This window comes from Pyrgilauda ruficollis, unplaced genomic scaffold (genome assembly GCF_017590135.1).
Source record: "Pyrgilauda ruficollis isolate IOZ18807 unplaced genomic scaffold, ASM1759013v1 scaffold10, whole genome shotgun sequence".
Classification (NCBI taxonomy): Eukaryota; Metazoa; Chordata; class Aves; order Passeriformes; family Passeridae; genus Pyrgilauda; species Pyrgilauda ruficollis.
In genome coordinates, this window is record NW_024508101.1 from 13,741,887 (window position 1) to 13,764,978 (window position 23,092).

A 23,092-nucleotide genomic window follows, 5' to 3' on the forward strand; every position below is an offset into this window, starting at 1 on the left:
TTTTACACTGTCTTGCACACACTTTACACTTTTACACAACTTTTTTATCTTGATATGGAAGCTTGCATTGGCTTATTCTCCCTTCCACACCATCAGAATTTCTTTAAAATACCCTATTGTGTTTGAAGAAATTTTATGGTACTGTACCACCACCTCGTATCATTGAAATTCCAACATCAGATTTAATGGGTTTTTAAAATGTTATCAGTTTCTGCATTTTACCAAAACTTTTATTTCAGAGCTATATACTGAATATCTTTTCTTAGGTAGCTAGATACTCTAGAAAGAAGAAACCCCCAAAAATATTATTAGCATGCTTGACTTGGCCAATTGAAGAAGTCACCGCTATCAAAACAGAACAACTGTTCTTTTTACCTTCAGACGTGATCATTTTATTATTTTCTATAACATTTTGTTTAGTTTTCTTTTGCTACTCAAATATTACAGCCAAGAATAAAATGCACAAAGAGTATGATTCATTTTTCAAACTTGTTCAGGAACACATGATGTTGCCCATTTATCACATATAAGGTTAATTACATGACTGTAACTGCTCAGTCAGGATTACCGTCTTCTACTATCATTACTCAAATAGAACACCAACATTACATGCAAAAATACATTATCCTTTTTTGTTACACAGAAAAATACACATTCCTTTTTCATCACACAGCTTGGCACTTTCATACACAACCAAAGATAAAACCAAACCTTAATCATTTGCAACTTAAACAAAGATCCTGATATTCTTATGTGCAAATCTTTAATTTGGGCAGCTAGATTCCTTTTCCTGCCAAAGAGGCCATTTAGGATGGTTACGTGTAGGATGTGGTATTTCCATTTATAAATCTGACACTGGTGAGTTAACAGGGGTCCAGGCTGGTCAGTAAACTCCTCTCCAGACCTTCACCTGCAGCAAGCAGCTCCCTGGGATCACTGGGGCACGTCAGGCACTCTCACTGCAAAGCCAGGATTCCTGGATCTCACCTCCTGCTCAGCTCAGTCCTGTACCCCTGCCTTTTCCCCTCTTTTGAGTACACTTCATGGACACGGTGAAGCTTCATCCAAGGCTCCTCAGCTATCTTCCATTTTGGGTGAGATCTTCCACCCAGTGAAACCAATGGAAGCTCCAGTAAAACCTCCTTCTCCTCAAACTTCCTAATATTCCTTTCAAAATTGTCCCTTCCACTTACCCATTGATTTATCACCAGTCAGCCAGGTCAGGTGCTAGATAACAAGAGTGAAGTGTCCTCACACAAGAAATGTGAATGTCTTGTGCACCAAAATCCATCAGATCTCTTTGGCTAGAGAGCAATACTGAGATGATAATAATATGAATTACCAGCATTCCTGAGAAACACACTCAGAAATGCTTAAATACAACAAATCCTACCACATACACATTCCACCATAACAGCTATTTCTGTCTCCCTGCATACAACTAAATTTGCAGCTAAGTTATAGGAAGATAAATAATGTAGGAAAACATAAGGAAGAGAAAAATATTACTGTTGTCATTTGCCATGGGCAAAATATAGATCAAAATCATACTAGTTAAAGAAAAAGTGAGACAAAATATATGTTTCATATATGCCAAATATCAATAGTTTCTTTACTTAAAAGGAACACAGGATCCAGGACTAGATGGGTCCTTTTGAGGCAAAATAAACTCATGGGTCCCTATGTCCAGAGTTTTATAGGCAACCATGTAATTTAACTCCATCCATTAGAGTACCAGTTCCATCCTAAAAACCATCTTTGCTCTTCACTGCTCCCCTTCAAAAATATTCCAATGCTCTTCTGCTTTCTGGGCTAAACAGGAGCCCCAGTGCTGAAGTTACAGAACTTTGTTAATGTCACACAGCCCTGCAGCTCATTTTAATGGGACAGTTCAAATCTGAACAACTCTCCCCTATCATTTCCCATCCATCCTTGAAAAATAGTATTGGTCTCAATCCTGTTTATCTCATCTCTTTTATGGAAGCAGGAGTGTTTCTTATTTCCTAGACAGCATTGCAAACATTCCATTAGAGCCATATGTAATGTAGGACAATCTCATTTTTAAACCCACCGGTGGGCTCAAGGTCAGTGTGTGTCACTTTGCAGATGGACCATAAGAAACCTCGAGAGCTGCACCAACAGAAGACACATGAAACTCAGCAAGGAAAAATGGGAAGTGCTCCACCCTGGCTTAAATAATCCCATACCAATATGGGCTGAGAAAGGAGATGGAAGTCACATACCAATTTAAATTTGTGCTCATTTAAATCAGATAAATTCCACAACTTCACTGTTTCATTTTCCCTCCCTTCCTGCTTTTCTCCCATTCATGCTCTCACACACCCTATTTATTTATTTATTTTTAAAGCACAACCTGTGTCTTCCACAGAGGCCAGATGAATGACTTGGTCCCATAGTTAACACACAAAGTACAGGCTGTGCTTTCTTCACAGACTTTGGCTCTTTAATAAGTAGGCACCCAACAGATGTTCTCACACAAACTGCAGAGTTAACAACCTGCTCACCCTCAGGAAGGTTCTGGTAGACTCTTCTCACACTTGCATAATTTCTTGCTGGTTACTATGGACATCAATTTTTGCCTCTGCAACCCTGATACATCTGTAAGCCACACATCATCTTGTATGTCCAGAGCTTAGGCAACCACTACTCAAGAGTAAATAACATCCAATTTTCAGTATTCATTAAAGAGTTGTAGAGGCAGGGGTGGTTTGCGAAAATAAAACTAAAAAAGTAAGAGATAAATTCAAAATATAGACTCAAGACTGCAGTTTTAGCAGGATATCATGCACACACTTATCTGCTCTCTTTTCTCCACAGTGGTGAAATCATATTTTGTTCAAATTAGTTGATATCTTTAAATGAACACTTAACTTCATTCAAAATGGCAGTAGGTACACCAAAAAAGTAGACAACTAAACAAAATAATAAGGAAATACCTAAGTGTATGTATTGAGTGCTTGCAAAAGAAAATCTCTATTAAAAGAAACCAAGAGGGCAGTTTTGGTTCTGAGAAACTGCAGAGATTATTGCAGAATTTACATGTAATTTCTAATATCTATTATTGCATTTAGTTCTACACTGCATCATAAAATTAGCAGAAAAAAGTGACAGCTGTAAACCTAAAGAAGCTATGAAGCACAACAATATGTCTGCATTCTGAAGGATCTAATCCTGAGGCTGTATAGATTAATAGTTGTTTGTTCACTGATTTGATAAAGCTAGGTCATCTCTCCTCACAGGCAGCTGATTCCAGCACGGCTGTCTGACACTGTGGTTAATGCTGCTCGAAATCTTCAAGCCTCAGCAATCTTTTTCTGAATATATGATGCAACAGACTGAGATAAGGTAAACTGCCTTTCTCATGGAATCCATGGAGTTTGCCTTTGATATTGATATTGATGATGGAGCACAAAATAAAGGCCACCCTTACCCTATAAGTTTAGGTGGAATCATTAGATCCTCATCATTTTCTCAAAAAAAAAAAAAAAAAAAAAAAAAAAGGAAAAAAAAGAAAAGAAAAGCAAGCATTTGCTTTCTTATTTTAAGTAAATCAGCTTAGCAGAAACCCTGTTGCTCAGGAAATCTTTTTTCCCCCACCCTAGCCAGATGGTGTACATTAGTCATCATTTATTATCTTCATATTTTCAAAATCTCTGAAAGAAATATGCAAAGCTACTGTTACATGTCAGAAGGTGACACACCAAAATTCTGCATTTATGTTAAGATGTTTCGCAAGATAACTGTTTCAAAATAGGAAGTCATTAATTTGCAAAACCTTAATCTATTATGCTAGGTAATTAAGTCTTACTATACTAAAATTTCTATTCCCTTAGGATCAGAGATGGGAATTATGTCTTAAGTGAAGAAATACATTTTTGCATCTAGACTAACAAACATGCATTAGAGTAAAAAAAACTGCTTAGCAGATAAAGTGACTCAGTTTAAGTAAATTAAGCAGACTGATCAACTTTCTGAAGCTTAGACACAAGATACTTTGAGATTATTGATTTAGGGAACAAAAACAAGAAAAAAATCACATGCTGTTTAATAAGTTGTGTGACTGATGCTTGGACAACACAACAAAAGCATTTATCTTTTTGACAATCAGCAATTTTTTTCAAGTTTTGGCACTGGGAAAACACTCTATCAACAAGACAGAAAAGTAAATTGAGTTTTGAATTTTAAAATACAATGATAAAATTTTTCACTTTGTATATATATATATATATATTGTATACTTGTATATATATGATATACCTGTATTTCTCTGAAAATCATCTGTGACATGCAGCACAGTAACAATTAACAACAGGAAAGTAAACTTATTTATTCCCACATGTGAAAAAATGTTATAGTAGTTTCCCAGTACAAAAAATGAAACACAAATGGAATCCATACACCTGGCAAAAAGAAATCTATATACTTGCCTTTATTTCATCAACTTTAAAAGCAGAAACAAAGTCATGTAGTATCAAGATTAGACATGGAAATTGCTCTCTATTCATTAGAAAAATTGGAATTATTTATCACTCAACAATTCAGTGATAACTATTGGATTAACTGCGCCTTTAGATACATAACAAACAAGGACAGCAAGTTTAAAAAACATATTTTAAGGATTCTTGTCCTGATCAATCCAAGTAAACCATGTTTCAGCATCCTCATCAGTCCCGACCCACTGGAGGGAATACAACCACTGCTCTCTACTTTGCCTTTAATATAGGCCTGGGCAACAGACCTTGTTTCTGTACTTCAAGAGCACATTTCATGTACATGAGACCTTTTATGTTTGAATACATTGAATACATGTAAAACCCAGGGCAAGGCTGGGCAGGAATTTGGCATTAGGCCCAGAAACATCTCCAGTCTTTTGAGGGGCTTTACAGGACACCATCACATTGCTGCAGATCCAGATGCTCTGGCATTTCTGGTGCATCTCATGGCAAGGCTGGTACTTGAAAGTCAACACCAAGTACAAACTCCACACTTAGTTTCATACTTAGGAGTAGAAATAAGTAGATGTTACACAGCAAGAACAGTCTTACACCAGTTCAATATTAAATAAACAGGATTTCACATTCCTAGTACCACTGCCAAGCAACAACTCTCACTCACAACATTTTTACTGTTTTCAAAGAGAACACAAAATCCTTTCATCGTTTTTGAACTGAAGATTCACCATTAACAACAGCTGCACCCTCCAGATCTCAAGCAGGCATTTGTGTTTGCAGGAACAGAACATGCAATAAGAACATCTCAAACACTGAGCACAGCAAAGGAGCAAAATGGATGTGCAAGCTAAACACTGAGGTGTAATTAAAATGAACTGCAGTTAAGTTTCTTTAAGTCCCTTTTTATCAATGTAGTCGGAAGCAGCACTTGAATAACTTGCATCACTGAAATAGTACCTCAAGCTTCAAAGACAGATTTAGTTTTACTTTCATCTGGCAGGTTCTGGCAGCCAGAGGTAGATGAATAAGCAGAGCATATTTAACACTGAGTATTTTTTTCATTATTTCCTGAGATCACTTCCTCTAAATGCACTGTAGACCTGCATTTCATCTTTGAGTGTGATTGCTTCTCATATGTATTTTGCACTTTATTTTGTAACACAATAATGGAGATGTAAACACCTCTGTTCTGTAAATAAGCACTTGTACAGAGAGAAAAATGTTGCATCCAAATTACAATTTTTCATAGAGATTGCAGGCTTCTGTGTGGAGCCACATTTGTTTTATTCATGTAAAAGTTCAATTTAGTACACATTAAGTATTTTCAGTCCATAAATTAAAAAAAAAAATCCAATGTCTTTTCTGGTTTTTCCTCCTTTATATTTAGGCAGAGCTCTGCTCTGGGACAGGTAATGCAGAGCTCTGCTGAGCAACAGCTGGGGAAAACAGACATCTACTCTGTGTGTACATAATTATTAAATCCACTATTGGCACTGCCTGGCACACCCTCGTAGAGGCACAGACAACCCTTCTGCTTCCTATTGCTGTGAAGAAATGAGACAAATGGTGGGCTTTTGAAAATTTGATCATAAATAACTAAAAGCAAAACTGAACTCCTGCAAATTGACCATCCACTAAAAATTATCAAGAAAGGGCCCACAAACAAACCAATCACTTGGCAATGACTGCAATCTTGCAAGGTGTGAAAGGCAGGTTGTGGGAATGCCAGCAGAAACACATGAGCTTCAGTCCTAAAACCACTTGAAGACTGAGCACAGTATTCCAAAGAATTGCACAAATGTAAACTGGCCAACTAAGCAACAAAGAATATACCTGGAATAAAATCCAATTTACTTGGGTGTCTTTCTGCCCCCATCTAACTGATGATTTTCAGGAAAACAAGGCCAGCACAGAAAGTAGAAGAGAATATTTGTGTATACTGGCATACGGTCTCACAATTTTCCTTTCATAGTTGAATAGAATTAGTGTCAAGTGGTGAATCAAATCTACATATAGTCATAAAACAGCATTAATGTCAAATATATTTTGATAGCTACTATCAATTTTATTTACTTATAAGACACCAGGTTTTGGCCAGAAGGCAGGGTATGAGTAGTAGGTCTCAGATAGCTTAGTGAACATACTAAAATTCTGAAATTTCAAAAATCAAGAGAATTTTATAATCCTTCTAAATTCATTCATTCACCAAGCAGAAACCCAAAAGTAGAAAACAGAGGAGCACTGACAGCATTAAATCCTTTACTGAATTAAGTGCAAGGTAAGTGAAAAAAAAAAAAAAATTACTTCCAAAAGCTAAAAAAAATATTTTTCCTTATAAGAGAAAAACTACAGACCAAAATCTCACCACTCAAATTAAACTGTAATTATTTTGGCATTTTGTTATGAAACAGATGAAAAAAATGTGTGAGGTCTTCCTGTATTTTTTTGCTAATCATACTTAAAAAGCACATATTGATACCATTTGTATGCTTCTTAAAATGCTGCCATAAAAACTTTCAGCTGTCATAAAAACTTAACCATTCTGGTGATGCTGCAATAGCCTGGATTTAAACCTACCCACAAACAATGTCCATTTTTTCCCTGGTTTTCCAACCCATGTAATTCCTTCTTTGACCAACACAATCCTGAAATGCACAGGAGTGGCCTCACCCCAGTCCTGGTCACTTTGCACTCAGCTTTTCTGAGATGAGCTTGCCAAAGCAAGAGTCTGTCCCAAGAGATCGACAATTCCGAGTGGCTCTGAAGGAATATGGCATCCCAAGCGAAAAGAAAGGGAGAAGACCAAACAGGTCGGGTTTTTTGTGTGTTACTTATTCATTCACAGCTCTATAATGATGCACTGCTGTGTTTTAAGAATGTCAAGGACTTTCCATTAAAAAAAAAAAAATCTAAAATTAAAACAATATGGAGAACAGATTGGGTCTGTAGTTCTGTTCTGCACTGGCAGTGTCAGCCAGGAAACAGAAAAATGACATTCCTTGAGTAGGTGTTTTTTTTTTTTTTTTCCTTGATTTATTCATCTGATTGCAAATCTAATTTCCATTTTCATTACGAAAGAACTGGACAAAACTGATAGAATAATTTTATCACAATGCTTTACTCATTAATCTGCCAGATATATGACTCCATCAGCTCTTTGCTTTTGTCAGTTTAAGAGCTAGAGAATGATTTGTTAAGAACATACCCAAGAAGACAATTTGTTTTCCTAAATACCTTTAGTAGGGTAGAAACTTGCACATGTAAGGCTTAATAATTTAGTTTGGTGGGGTTTGGTTTGAGTTTGTTTCTTTTCTCTGGTTTTGCAGGGTTTCTTTGTTGGGTTTTTGTTTGGGTTTTTTTTTATTACAGTGGAAATAGTTTAACAAACACCCACCAATAAGGTTTTCAAAAACTCAAACACACTATATTACCCCATGTTCTGGTCTGACCTTGAGGTGAATACAAAGGGAGAACATGGTTAGGCCTGATACTTCATTGGAATTTTTCTAATCATCCTTCCAAGTTTGAAACAGAAGAGCCCCAAACCGGAGGTGAATCTGGGAGCTACGTCCTACACTTGTGGTCTATTATTGCCCCTTGCAAAGCAGCAGCATCAAGAATGTTTTATTCAACCTTTGGAGAATGGTCAACTTCCAGTACCAGGATTGGGTATCTGTGCCAGGACTGGCTACAGAAGTAAAATATTTTTAAAATTTTCAAGGGGTTTAAAAAGTACTAGAGAATGTGAATCCCTTACAGTGGTACAACAATGTTAAGAAATATCTTTGGAGAAATCTGTATTTAGTTCTGACTTTCTTCTTAACACACTCTAACATCAGCTCAGCACTAGAATTTCATACAGAAGACACTGAATGCAATACATGATGTGGAAATGATGATTCTACACTGAGAGAAAGGTATGATTGCTAAATAAATTCCAGTGTGAAATATCTAATGCCTTTCTGAGAACTACATGCTGCACACTCTATTACCTCTTCACAATTCTTTCCTTTTAGAAAGAATTTCTTAACTCCTTGGATACACTTTGATTTACTCTATATATTTGTTAACAGGTAAAACAAAGTATTGCACTAAAAATCACTCCAACAAATCTAGAAAGACTGTATTATTTATGAGCACACAACCTGCCAGAGCACTAGAAGCCATAAACTACAGAAATGTCAACAGCAATGGTGCTGATGAAATACATTTTCAACTGAAAGAGAAGGCAGGATAGAATATTCCTGGTAGACACTGCTCAGAACAACAATGTGAGGAACCAAAAAAAAATGCATTTATCCAAACTGACAGGAGAATGGTCTGCAGTAGTCATGAAAATATTAAAGCACAACTTTATTCTTGAGTGTCTCAGTTGCTGAAAAGTTCTCCTTTGCAGCTTTCTTCTCCTGTGGTAGCTTTTGAGCCAAATGCTTGAGGTATCTCTTTAATAAAAATTTTATTTCATAGTCAAAAATCAAATAACACACTAACAAAAGACTTTGTTTTGGAATAATATGTCATAGTAAATTCCAGATATGTGAAATATAATGTGGCTGTAGAAATTGATATTTCCCTGCAGCAACAAAATGCAGGAAGATTCACATTCTGTGTATCCACTGAGTGTTTGGATAATTATGAAAGGAAAGCCTTCTAAGTTCTTTCATCTTGAACACGAGGCTAAATGAACATAGAAACATTTTCATCACACTTCTGAGGGTTAGATTGCTCTGGCAGTTCCATAACAAAGAAAATGAGGATCTGTAGAGAAAATACAAGGGAAATGTGCTCTTTTGCTATGACATGTTCAACAGAAGCTCTTTGCTCCACTGCAAATATAGAGCTCATGGACAAGAAATATTAAAAGGTGGAATGGCTCTCTATAAATACAGATGAGTTGCAAGAAAAATTCAAAAAATAGCACAGCTAAACCAACAATTTGTATCCAGCCTACAAACAAGACCCATGATATACCAGCTTTAATTTCAGCAGTGCTCAGGTACAACATTGATCCACTCTTAGGAAAATTCAATAAAAATTCAAGCATTTGGCTGGTTTCTACTAATAGTATCACCATAAAGCTTTCTTATTTTCTTCATTCTAACCATAGCAGAAAAGCATTCAAAGTAACCCTAAACCTACCCATACTGAAATAAAGAAAACCGTGGAATACTACTGACATCCACTGCTAAGTTACCATTCTAACCATGCCAGAAAAGCATTCAAAGTAACCCTAAACCTACCAATACTGAAATAAAGAAAACCAATTAAATACTACTGACATCCACTGCTAAATTATCAGGAAATCTCGCCACAGTAGAAACAACAGAAATACCTGAATAAAGTTGAAAATATTTTTGTTCATTTCCTCTGATCTGCAGATCAAACCTTAGTGATAAAAATCTTCAACTCCTGATAGAAAGTAAAATATGAGTTTGCCTGCCCTAAAGCCACATTTCTTGTTTCTTCATGGATGAATCAGTTTTCCCTCTATCTTGTTGAATGTAGCCAACATAATTTAGGGTCCCTCCAGTGCCTGCTACAATTACAATTCCAGATTCTGCAAATGCTTCTAAGTGCATCTTTGTACTCTCTAAGTTACAATGCAAAATCATTTTCTTCCTTTCATTCCCATACCATTTGGCATCCCAGGAGATGTATTTAGGTTCTGAATGTCTTATTTCATTTTCCACTTCTCCACACAGAGCACTTGATCAAGAAGATTATTTTGTTATTATTCCCATCTGAACTGCATCTAAGCCTGTTTTAATTTATTCCCCTATCTGGAATATCAGTTTTGATTTCCAGAGAACTCACTGTCCACAACAATATATTCCTAAGTGCTCTGTCACTGCTTCAAGTTCACTTCTGTTATCACTATAAGACAGTTTGAGTACACCAACACTTGCTTTTCTTCCACCTATAAAATTGCTTTCCAGCTGACACAGAATGCCATAGTCCCTGTGATTTTTCACCATCTATTCAATGGAATAGCCCCTAAAGCACATTTACAAATGGTGTTCTTCAAAGTAATTACATTAAACAAGAGCCATTACTTCCCTTTTGGAAAAATGAGGCTTTCTCTCCTAAAGAACCCAAGTCTCTACTATCCTCAAATAGATAAGGAAAAAAAAAATGCTTAGATCAGATAAAAATGCCAGAGACCAAGAGCCAAAAATGAAAAATGTTTTTTGTCTCTTTCAGTTATATGCACAGAATTTAAAAACCACACATTTACTGAAGTTCACGGAATCATCAAGTTTGGGAGAGACCTTCAAGATCACCTGTTTCAAATATCAACCCACCACCACCATAACCAGCCCTGAACCACATCCCCAAGTGCCACTTGCAGATGCCTCTTGAACACTTGGAGAGATGGTGACTCCACCACCTCCCTGAGTAGCCTCTTCCAAACCTAACCACTCTTTCAGTGATCTTTTTCCCTTAATATTTAATCTGAACCTTCCCTGACATAATTAAATGGCCATTTCATCTTGTCTCTTCTCTTGAGATTTGGTAGAGGACAAAAGAGGAGTCTCTTCTAAGGGAGTTGCAGAGAGTGGTAAGGACCCCTGAGCCTCCTTTTCTCCAGAGTAAACAAGCTCAGCTGCTCCTTGCAGGACTTTCTAGACCCTTCCCCAGCTTCAATGACCTTCTCTGGACAAACTCCAATGCCTCAATCTCCTTTTGAAATGAAAGGGCCAAAACTGGACAGAGGATTCAAGGTAATTTGATTGCCTAAGTAAAGATATTTCACAGCCAGAAGAGCTGAACTGAAAATTCTATTAGTCTCCCACTGTTTCAATGATTTGAAGACAGCTCTAAAAATTATTTGATTCTACTTCAGTGAGTGCAAATAAAATACAAATCTTTGTACCTTGATGGCCTGGGAGTTGATGACATATTGGAGTCACGTTACACTGCATACTGGTTTTTAAAATAACCACTGAAACACAAATATGTTCACAATTCACTACAACACACTGAATGGCCAGTGAAAATATTGGAAAAATTAAGGTCTGAAAATTAGTCCTTAACATGCAAGGAGGACTAACAGGAATTTACACTCCACAGGCTTAATTCAGAATCACTTTGGAGTCAGCAACCACCATTTTTTGTTTCCTTCTGCAAACTGACAATTTGACGGCAGAAGTTTTCTACTCTGATTCCAGCACCAATGCCTCAAATTTGGAAAGAGGGTCTGCATCTCTGCACAAGAAAAATGCCCAATACTCTGCAAATCAAGTCCTCAAAGTGCAACAAAATGCTTTAATTAAAGCTATTTCCTTTGCTTAGTGCTATTTCTAATTTATGGTTTGCCAAAGGCACTGTTTTACTCGTGTTTCGATGGAATACTTAGCACAGCGTGAAATAGATGGCATCTCCTCTGTAGCAAAAGTGAAAGGTTGACTTCAGCCCTGGGCATTTTTTATTTTTTGTGAAAGCTTAGAGGTAGAAACTGAAGCATGATAATTGAACCTTGAAGGAAAAAGTAGTGACATTATAAGAACTGCTTTCTGTCAAGTGATAAATATCCAGTGATATGATATATTTAATTTGTACAAATAAATTCATAGTGTTAATAAAGATTAAAAGGTAGTTATGCCATACAAAATGGGACATGTTGGACATGCTGACAGATTAGTAGGCCCCACTTACCATTCCAAGTAATTGTGCAGGTTACTACCAGATGAAAATAAAAAGGATAATTCACCTAATCTTTTTTTTTTTAAAATAATTCTGCATTTACATTTATTATACACTGCATATTTAAAAGGTGGTTTTCATACTCTCCAGCACCCAAGGCATAAACGTGAAAGTGCCAGTGGAAATAACAAATGAAGTAATAGAAGTGTGCAAAACCTGAGGCAAGAATACGTCGCAGTCAGAACCCAATGGCTCTGCTCAAGTGACACACACATTTGCACTCAGAAGTTTTGCCTTTTTTTTATTTTGGTTAAAGCTACCACAGCAACATTCTCCTAGTGAGGTGTGTCAGAACTAATGTAGCTGAATGTAGTTCACTGTAATTGAAAGTAATTCGTGCTGTCACATTTACTGTAACGAGAGGTCACATCTCCAGGGCCATAAATGTTGTTCACATTAATCGTAACTGACACCTTCCTCCTCCTTCAGGGAAATTCAGCCATATTACATGGCTTAGTTCACATCCTTTTTAAGTATCTGAACTTTTTTATGTTTGGCTGGTTTTGTGGTTTGTTTGGGGTTTATTGGATTTTTAAGCTAAAAACAGGCAAAAACACCAGCAACAAATTCTGCCTCGTGCATGGTGATAAAGTCATCCCACAGAAAAGTATCCAACAATAATTAGAATTACCCTGATCTCCAAAAATTGTACAGATTTGACCTGAAAAAAATTATGACCTGAAATCTGGCTATTTTGGAACAATTCTTAAATTATAAATACATATAGGCCATATTCTAAAAAAAGTAAGTAAAATACAACACACTCCATAATGACCCCCTGGACTACATGCATTAATTTCTTCCTAATACTTACATATATTATGATTTAGGAATCATAAAGCCCCACAGTAAGCCATGTACTTATTTTGGAATGGTTACATTCCATACTGACATGCCAGGGAATGACCTCCATTCTCAACCTGACTGTATATTTCAAAACTGATAATTCAACTAGGACACCATTTCCTTTATAAATATTAACCAGTTATTTGGGGCGTTATAGTGTGCAAGTCAAAATCTTTTGATCCCTATTTAACAAAGCTACACACCTGAAGAAGGCCCTTGAATGCACTGAATGCATGTGCACTCCATAATTAACACAGCTTACAAAAAGTGGAAAGCTTTTAATCTGCATGATTAGTTTATCCTGAATTACAGTTAAAAGATGAAAGATGTTGAAGAAGAAGTGCAATGTAAAAACTCACTGGCAAGAGTACGACGTGCTTGTTGACCAAACAATAATCTAAGTTTCCTTGTTTTGTTTTGGTTGGGTTGACCAAGAATCTGGGTTTTCTCCTTGAAAAATTCAGTGGTATCTTAACTCAGAAGTAAAAGCTTAGAGTTTGGGTTTTTTCTAACAGACCCTTAAGAGAACACAAAATATAAATTTTCATTTACTCACAACAACAACAACTGATAATATTAATGATAAAAAGTTTCACTGATGACTCTCAGAATATTGTATTAAAAAGTGAAGAACATAAAAACAGGAGGACAGATTCATTTCTATAATAGCTTAGAATAACTATTTTTTGAAAGACAAATTAGCCTTGAAGTTACAATTATTTGAAATTAATCATAAAGCCACAAGAAAATCAGTTGTTTGATTTCCTTTGGTATAACTCAGTAATAATGCTACTGAAACCAAAGAAATTAGATGAGTATATGAATTTTTGAAGAATCGATGTTGAAAGACTCCAGACTCACTATCTATCACAGAACACAACTATTCAGGCATAAATAAAATTGATTCTTTCAGAGACCAATTTTTCTGTTGTTTGACAATGTCATTTAATTTTGGTGAGGCATCCAGCAATTGTGTAATTTCCTACAATAGCATTTGGTGTGGAGATACACAAAACATTGCTGTGAGCCCTGCAGTAAAAGTTTGCTGAATGACCTGAAACACCAAAACAACAAATGCATGACCTCACTGCAATAAAAAAAGTCATATCATGCTTATTCTTCTTACCTACAATTAAGTGTTATCTTTTTAGCAACATCACTAAAATTTCTCAGAAATTATTCTAGGTTGTTCTTCCAAACAGGTAAGCACTTCATGTTGCATTATTACCCCACTATTGTGTAATATTTGTCCTGCGCCAGTATCTACCATGGCCTCGATGGTGCTTGTTGTACCAAACATGTCAACAAGGATAAAAACATGATTTACATTTCAACTAGTTCCCCGTCCAGCCTTAACTGCATCATAGTTCCATCAGTTTCTTTCTCTGTAGAAAAGCATTTCAGCACTTCTTTTGTTCCTAGTTTCCAAGGTTGTCATTAATCTATGTTTTTCCAATATAGTATCACTTAGGAAAATAGCTTCAAAAGTCATAGTGAAACTATATTCCAATAAATCACCATTACCATTAATACCTCAGCACCACAAAAAGTATACATAATTAAATAACTATAGGCTTTTCTAACCAGGGAAGTGATTTTGCTTTAGAAATATTCTCTTTTCTCTTCTATAAAGAATAAGTCAGAAAAAATAAATTTAGGAAATAAAACATGCACTCCTATTGAGTCCTATGAAATACAGCTACTCAAAGCAGGTCTATTATTTGCTTAGGACTCTTCCTGTACTTCAATAAATCATCAATCACTAATTTCAAAGTTTTTGTTGAAAAGAAGCAGCAGCACTATTAACCAGTCTGCCTAAATGCTGAACATGGTTTTGCAGATATTCTAAAGCTCATTTTTGCACAATAATTTCACAAGGAGTATACAGTCTAATACTTTATTAGGATTGAGGGTAAATCAAGACAATATGCAAGGAATTCACATTTTCCCTTTTCCTACTTTATTTCTTCATTATTTGCTGCACTCTTTTCCAGCAGATTTGACAGCCCTGCGATGTGAAGTTGTGGGGCCAAATCCTGCCAAAATGAATGTCCTGTTCACTCCTACTGGAAGTCTGTTCCCATATCTCACCCCTCTGGCATTTAGAAAGCTCTTCTAATCACTAATGTAACTTTACCCACAGCTAGTTGATACCCAGTTGTTCTTGTGCCAGCACTACCCTTTAGCTAGAGCAGCTTTCCTCTCCCCCTCATGTTCCCCCACTGAAATTCTCTCGCATTCTTCAATTTTCCAAGCTGAAAAATGTCATGCTGTTAGTTCCCTCTTATGAAATAAGTTTATTCTACACAGTCATGCTATTATCCTTCCTCTGCACCTATTTATTTGAATTGATCCACAAGAGGATGATTAATTTGCCCTCTGTCAGAAAGCAATTTCCACACTGTGACGAAGTATGCACATAAATCTGTTACGTAACTTTAAAATATGAATTTCTTATGTGTCTGTTTCTATGAATCTCTGCAAACCCCATGCCTTCAAATCCTCACTTTAGGGTCAAAATTGTCACCACTTGAGCTCCACCAAAGAATCAACACTAGTTTCTCCAATCACTTCTGACTGAAATCCATTACATTAGTTTTTGAAGCTCCGCAGACTTCCATTTCAGTAGGGCACCTGAAGCATTTATCATTTCTATATAAGCACATAGAGCTTCTTAATATTTCATGTGTGGGGAGCCCTTTCCATAGGGATGCTTAAAATATATCCTTTTTCTTGGAGGAGAAAAGCATTATTGTGGTAGGTTCACATAAAGTCATCTTTTCCCTTGTTACATAAACCTTGATGCCTGTGTTGTCAAGTATTTCTCATGTCCAGAGTTAAACAGCATTGTCTTTTAAGTCAAAAGGAGTAGGTCTGAACCCAGAATCTGGAAAGCATCCAGCTGTAGTAATGTTTTCTTTGGATGAAATATGTTGAACAAATGTAAAGCCTTTTTACTACTGCTACAAAATATGGTTGGATTAGGTCTTGGGGCTACACACTTTGTCATTTCAATTCTGTGACAGCAACAAGCCATGAGAGGAGCAGAGAGACGTTAGTCAGGCAGTCAGCTCGTGTGATTATTAAACACTTGACATTTCTTTAAAAAAATACTTCACACTGAAAGAAATAATAATTTTCTTAACCTTTGCTTGCAGTCTTCTAGAAGTATGATTAATCAGGGGTTATGCTCTGTAGCTGTTTATTTTTCTGGTTTTTACTGCATGTACTGGCGCAGGTCATTTTAAATGCTGTCACTTGTTCCTTCCCTCTCTCTTGAATGTGCACCCTTTCACCTTAACTTGCTTTCCCAAAAATAATAAACCTACTTCAGACAGAATCATTCTGATAATACTTAGCCCAGGTAAAAGAAGTTAGATCATCAATTATTAATCTATTATCCCATCTGCTAAACAAGGATACTGGAGGACTAATGACATTTTATGCCTCAATTAGATTTTGGTTCATTACATAATAAAGGGCAGCACAGATGTGTTATCAAATAAAATTAAATTACAGGACATATTTTAATTCTGAAAAATTATGTCTTCAGACACTATTTATTCTTCCACTCTGGAAAAGCATAAAAAGTCTCAAGAAAAGGCCACGATAGGTTAATTTAGCTTCTGAGTGACCCAGGGTATTCTCCAGACCAATACCCCCACCCTGGCCAAGCAGAGCTCTGCTTCCTCAGAGGACCTGAGACACCAGAAGCCAAATCTGAAGTCAGGCAGCAAAATATTAGTACAGTAATGGCACAAGAAAATTCACTTGGCATGCTCAGGACAGAAAACTGAAGACAAACTGATACTAAGCCTTCATCTCCCTAGTTTCCCTACACCTCCAAGTTTCACCAAACTCCACAAACAGGGAAGTAAAAATACACCATAATTGCTTATACACATTCCTAAGAGTGCTTGCTCTAATCTAGAGAATAATTACTTTGTGCTCACTTGGTGTGACATTACTTTAGGCTGTCTATGACAACAGGTATTTTATTTCTAAACTCCCTTTAGCTTTGATCACATTTTTAATTGGTTCTATGGAATCAAAAATAATTAATACACATGTATATTATAAAATGCATCAGGGAAAGATGCATACAGATGTGTTTATCTTATGAATAGCAAAGTGACCATAAGACCAAAAGGCAGATTAGTATCAAATGGATCTAGCTGAGAAACAACCTTAAAATTGTAGGAGCAAGACAGCAGCACAGGCTGATAACCTGCAGCCTGAGAGGCAAGTCACTGACTCTGCAGCTGCACTGATCTTCCTGCCCAAGCCAGTGAGGTTTAAATCCACCCAGCCTATCCTGTAATCAAACCTCTGGCTGCAGTGAACACCAGCTGGACCCAACAAGCACCATAAAACCTGGTACTGGCAAATCAAGCAGTCTGATCCATGACAGCATTCTGGTGTCCAGGACCTCTATTCCAGCACCCAAGAACCATATGCACAAACACAAACTCCAGCACTGCTTACATGGCAGGGACGAAATCAGACTGCAAATGAGAGAGGAACCCAGCCCAACACCTCTCTCTGCAGCTGGGCCAGCTGACAGGCTGCTCTCTGCAAATTCTACCTGCATTTCGTTTGCTTTCATATTTTAATGCTAACTTAGAAAAAATACATAATACACAGCCTGTATATTATGGACTACACATATGCACAGAATGCAGTCTGCTTACATGTAATACAGTCTATATGCAGGTAATATATATAATTGCATGTAATACTGTCTGTATACAGGTAATAAATGTAATTACATGTAATACAGTCTGTATACAGGTAATAGATGTAATTACATGTACTACAGTCTGGGTACAGGTTATATAAGTAATTGCATGTACTACAGTCTGTATACAGGTTATATAAGTAATTGCGTGTACTACAGTCTGTATACAAGTAATAGATGTAATTACATGCACTACAGTCTGTATACAGGTAATGCACAAACGACTGGCACTGTGGGGAACAGAAGGTGCAACACTTTCCAGCTCTTGTAAGCAGCAGTGACTCCTCACAGCAGCTTGTGCTGAAAAGTGGGGAGAAAGGGAGATTTCAAGCCAAGCCCCTCAGCCGGGCTTGTTCCCAAATCCATCTAAAGCACAGTACAAGGATAGGAGAGCATTCTCCTGCCCTTCAAAAACAAAGTAGGTCAATATGACCTGGCTGTGTTTTGTGACATGTTTATGCTGGCCAACTATTGCAGACTGCAAGGAAGACATTGCAAATATACATCCATCAAAAACTTTTCCATATGTTTGCTGTACCCTCACATAAAGAGCCAGAGGAAGCAGGCAGAGGTGAGAAACTGAAATTGAAAATACAGAGCTGTTTTTATTTATATCTAAATTATTCCTGCCCTGATATTAATCTTGATAATACCTCCTTGCCAGACCAATATAATGTTGATGAATATTTCTTTTAAAAAATTCTATTTCCTTTATTTTTGCTTTCTACTATCTTTGCTCTTTAAAAACAAAACACAAAAATAAATCTTCCCCACCCCAGATGCTGTTAATATTAAAATTTCATCACTAACACTCTATTCATAGAGATTTGCATGAAGTCTGATTTTCAGCACTAAATGGACAAAAAGTCTGAAAATCCTGTTTGTGTTCAGTTTAGGATAAACACAAACACAAAGTTCATGTAAGAAAAGATTAGTAGAGGATTAAAACATTAAAACATAGGTGAAAAGAAGGTTAAAACAGGATATAGATCCAACCACCTTTCAATCATTTTTATAAACTCCATTTAGATGCATAAGGGTTGAAACTGGATTCTTTGGATGTTCTTCTGCAGCTCCAGTATAACCAACCACCACACTCACAGCAAATCCTGCAAGGAGTGCCTGCAAAACAAACAGCTGGACAATCTGTTTGGCAGAAATTGTGGAAAAGCCAACCTCAATCTACTGACTGAACTGTGGGTGAAGTTTTTTCTACTTAGCAAACATTAACTAAAATTAAAATATTAATATATACACTGAAGTTTAGATACTGCATTTAGCTGTGCAAATACCCAGATTCAGTGCAGGTAAAGGACTAAATAATAAATTTCAACTCAAATGGAATAAAGGATCATACCCACACTTAAAAAAGGAAATAACTTTGTAAATCATAACTGTCTATTTTCTGTTCTTCTATGAAGCATGATAACTGAGGAATTCAAAAAAAGAATTGAATCCTTTTGGTACACTGAGTGAGATCTGCCCTAAATTCTGGATTACATGGCAGGAACCATGTAATCCTTACACTGTGTCTACTTGGAAAATGTCAATTTAATAAAAGTTTAGGTCAAGTTCTTCAGAATCCATCCTTATATCTGTCTTCAATCACTTGCCCAACCAGACCAAGTTCTTAGTAGATAACAGTAACTGCAGTACTTGAGGCTCACAATGAAGCATCTGACAACTTGCATGAAGACTGCCTGGATAGTATCATTTTGTAGATAAGGAAGTTCAGCCTGCTTCAAGCAATAAATTCACTTTCCATGAAGAATGCAGATGGTTAGATACCAACAAGATGAATGTTGTACTGGCCTTACATGAAAGTTTTAAGCAAGCAGCTTCTCTATTCATCAGCTATGCAGAAATTCAATTTTTTAGCATATAATTTGCAAGAGACTATTTATTATTATGGGATCAGACCTAAATACAACATATTTCAACTTTTCACTGTAAAAAACTGTGCTAGCTTTTTGTGTCCTACCTAACCTCAGCTACTTCAGCTTACCAAAAAGTGCATTTAAAAAATTCATAAAGCCCTTATAACATTTAAAAATGTTTAAGACTTTAAAAAATTTTAAGACTTTCCACCCCTCAATAGTACTGCATACAATGAGACTACATCCTTAACTTTCTGTAGACTGGATGTTCTTACATTGATTCTAAAATCACACAGCAAGAAAACCCCAATGTGTTAAGCAGGGATCCTCTCCCCTTTACTGTAGTTTTGGGGAATATTTTTGTAACATTTTCACATGCATTCATTCAAGCTCCAGAAACCCGCAGCTGGGAGATCTAAACCAAAAAGGCCCCATGTTCTTCTCTTAAAATTCTACTCAGAGAATCCAAACCCAGGGAAAATCTGGGAGCTGAGGCTGTACATTTACAGCATATCCATGCCAGTTCAGACAGCAGTAAAAATTTGATTCACATCAGACATGGACATGATAATGTATATCTTCAATTACTCAACCTGGAGCTTATTAGAAAGTTCGACTTCTGGAGCATGTCAGATCCCTAGGAGAGCAAGGAGGCAATACCTGCCATGGATGAAGGGTCACTGAAAAGCTTATCAGCTGAAAGAAACATTTACCAAATTTCAAAGAGCTGCATGAGCTGCACAAGTTGGGAGTGCTACACCATGTGCACGTTGCATTTAGCACTTTCAGCCCCCAAACCAAACTCTATTTGCTGGACTTTGACTTGGAGGCTAAGATTTCCACAGGTCCTCATTTTACATTAGTTCTACATACAATGAAATACTTAATGGCTGTACATTCAGCCTGTGACAGGATAAAAAACGTGGGGAAGAACACTGACAACCCTTTTTTTTCCAGCAGGAGTACTGAATTAAACAAAGCATTTTTCCACTTCCATCTTTTCACTCTTTCTCACAAAGACAAAACCATTTCAACTACATGAGAATATACTGGGCATGTGTTGACCCAGTTAAGTAAAAAGGTTTATTAAAAACCATGGGGAGGGGTCATTTTCACACAGCTTTTTTCATTGATCTGTCTCCCCTCACACTGTACAGTTAGTTCAGCACAGTCCAAGCAGAAAAACATGCACTGGAGGATGAAGGCAGTGCTCAACTAAGCAAAGAGACTGAAAACTGCTCATCAAGCTAAAATCTTATATAATCCATCTTCAGGGGAAAATTTTTTTAAAAATAAAAATAAAGGAGGAGTTTGCAAAGAGTAAGAGTCCATACAAAATATTAAATTACACAAGAAAATAAAAACAGGAGGCATATTTAACATTTTTATCAGGGAAATTGCTGAAGAAGTATCAAGAGCTGGATCCTCTAAGTAACTTCAGCAGAAGAAGAAAAGAAGAAAGCAAATTCAGCTTGATACCAGACTTCATCTTCCAGGAATTTGAAGAAGGGACCATGGAAGTTACTAATAACAGCAACACAGCTAAAAGCTCAAGCAGAAATCATCATTATCTGACCTCACATAACAAAAGCCTTTTGCCAGCCTGAAATAATGACTGCCAAAAGAAACCCAGGGAAATGTTTTATAATCAGACAACTTTATTGCTATAAAAACAAGAACAATTCAGCTCAATTAATAAAATCTTCTCCCTTCCTCAGGGCCAAAAAGCAGTGCCCTTCAAGCAACCTAGAGGAAAGAAAAAAATCTATGAATAAATAAGTGTCCCTTAATAAGTTTAGTAACTCCATTTTGTCCTCCAAACATACCTCTTGCCAAATCTGCTATTTCTTGGCTGAGATCCTATGTAAACTTGTCAGGAGAAAAGCTCAACTGTGTTAAAGTATTAAGAGTGAATACCAGAGACTCATGCCATTCACTAAAGGGATGGGTCAAAAGCTCTGACTGGCCCCTAAACAAAGATTTTCTTCAATTCCAAGAGTGTAGAATTTCTTCTGCCCTCTTTGAGCAGCAAAGACCATCCCATCCGGACTTGCAGACTGGTCAGATGCACAAGGGGCATCTCCTGTCACCTCTCCCATACTGCTGTGGTGCTATTGCTCAAAGTTTTCACCTCACATCTCAAACTTTGTACAGCTTCCCCATCCTGCATTAAGATATTAAGTTTTGCTATATCCAAAAGGTTTACAACTTGGACAAAAACAATGCAATAATCCAGCCCAAAATTTTCATGGCCTATCCAGGACTCTTTCAGTTCTATGATAAGTAGGCATTGACAGATCCTAAAATGACCTCCAGAACTCTAAAACACAATGCACAATAACCTACCTAAAAACAAAAGTGGAAAGAATTACAAGATTAGCAAAGAGCTGCATGATAAAATGAGAGGTAACGCAATTAACATTAAAGAGGATACAAATATAACTAACTAGACTAGGAAGAAAAAAATCTGATTAGCAAAACAAAATGTAATGAATGAACACAGTTAACAGTAGTCACAACTAAGTCAGCCTACACAGAAGTAAGTTTGGAAGAACTGAGTGAGTCTACCATAATTTTGCAGGCAGTAATTTGCTCTAAACATCACGAGATCTAAAGTATAATGGGAACAAATTGGATTAGCACCAATTGCAAGGAAATTAAATGCAGGAGTACTCAAAGAGGAAAGAGACATGCAAATTGCTTTCATAGCAATGATTTTCTTTGGGACTGCAGAGATTAACCCAGCTTGTTTCAGTAAGTGCAGGGAAAGTCTTGTTTAAGAGAACCTGGTTTTAACAGGGGAAAGTGAACATTTTTAGGAAGAATTTTAAATGCTTTTTTAATGCTTAAGAAAACATGACAAAGATTTTTATAGCCCAGTTGGAAAGCAAAAATTAAAAAATACAAGACTTTGACCAAATTATTTTTCCTTTGAATTGTCTTTCTTTTGTTCCCCAGAAGTCCTTCAGGTTCTCTTTGCTCCTACAGGTATTTCTCTAATCTCATAACGAAGAGCTCAGCAAAAGTTCACTTTACTCAAGCACACACTTCTATGCTTCATACTCAGTATACTCAAAACCACACCACAGAATCCCAAAAAAAGCCAACTAGTGACAAATGCTGCATGTTCTCTTTACAAACAAATTTTGCACTAGAGTATTTTGCTGTAACAAGTTTCTTCAAATGCACCATGAAATAACCACATTCTTGAAACACCAAGAAATCACTTGCATCTTGGTTATACAGTACTGATCTTACTTCTTGAAACTAGCAAAAACTGTTGAAACTTCACTAGATTCATGCTAAGGAGACTGGAGACTCATTTTAACAGCTTATACTAATACATCAATATTTATGTCAAATGGCCTTAAGAAAATATAGCTTCATTTGTTGAATATTATTTAAATAGAGATGCTTTTTTTACTAGATCAACTTTTATTAATCTTTACTACAGT

At 36.5% G+C, this 23,092-nt stretch overlaps 1 protein-coding gene across 1 annotated transcript in view; it reads right to left on the reverse strand.

Annotated features, from left to right (window-relative positions):
• The window catches only part of CACNA1D (calcium voltage-gated channel subunit alpha1 D), a 171,051-nt gene that overhangs the window by 109,095 nt on the left and 38,864 nt on the right, over nucleotides 1–23,092 (reverse strand). The window lies entirely within an intron of this gene.